The 531-nt window shown below is 43.7% G+C and overlaps 1 protein-coding gene across 4 annotated transcripts in view; it reads right to left on the reverse strand.

The window, feature by feature from the left end:
• The window catches only part of FAM114A1 (family with sequence similarity 114 member A1), a 61104-nt gene that overhangs the window by 19902 nt on the left and 40671 nt on the right, over window positions 1–531 (reverse strand). The window lies entirely within an intron of this gene.

The following is a 531-nucleotide window of genomic DNA, read 5'->3' on the forward strand; positions in this document are numbered from 1 at the left end:
AGGGTGTACCAGGAGCTTCACAGAGGTCTGACGTACTCCTTGAACTGCTGACCTCCCCGCTCAGTGTCTTCAGGACCCCTCTTTTGAAATTATCCTTTACAAACACTTAAAAATTATTTGTACAGATAGCCAATGTCCTCTGTGAAGCTGATGATTAAATTGAATTTCCAAAATGGTCAAAGTATAAGGAGAACCATATAAAAAATGAAGTATGAGCCTACAGTAGTAAAGCTTTTATTTTTTCATTCTGCAGGTCCATCGACTGCTCTAGAGAGAGAGCCAGCAGAGGAGCCACCATGCTTTTTAGAATAAATACTCTTTAATATTCATTAGGGTAGGAGATTCTCACATCAGGGTAAGTGAGAAAGTTAGAGAGGGTACCGGGATGTGAGAACATCATTTTCTTAAACGTTGTTAATGCAGCCTGTGCCGAGGCTCTGGGAGGAAGCTCGGTGGGAAGTCATCAGCACAAAACCCATTAACCACCAAGTTCAGCGGGTGGAAGCAAACAGGCCCTGCGTGACAGCTGCC

This window comes from Pteropus medius, unplaced genomic scaffold (assembly GCF_902729225.1).
Source record: "Pteropus medius unplaced genomic scaffold, Ma_sr-lr_union100, whole genome shotgun sequence".
NCBI classification, from domain to species: domain Eukaryota; kingdom Metazoa; phylum Chordata; class Mammalia; order Chiroptera; family Pteropodidae; genus Pteropus; species Pteropus medius.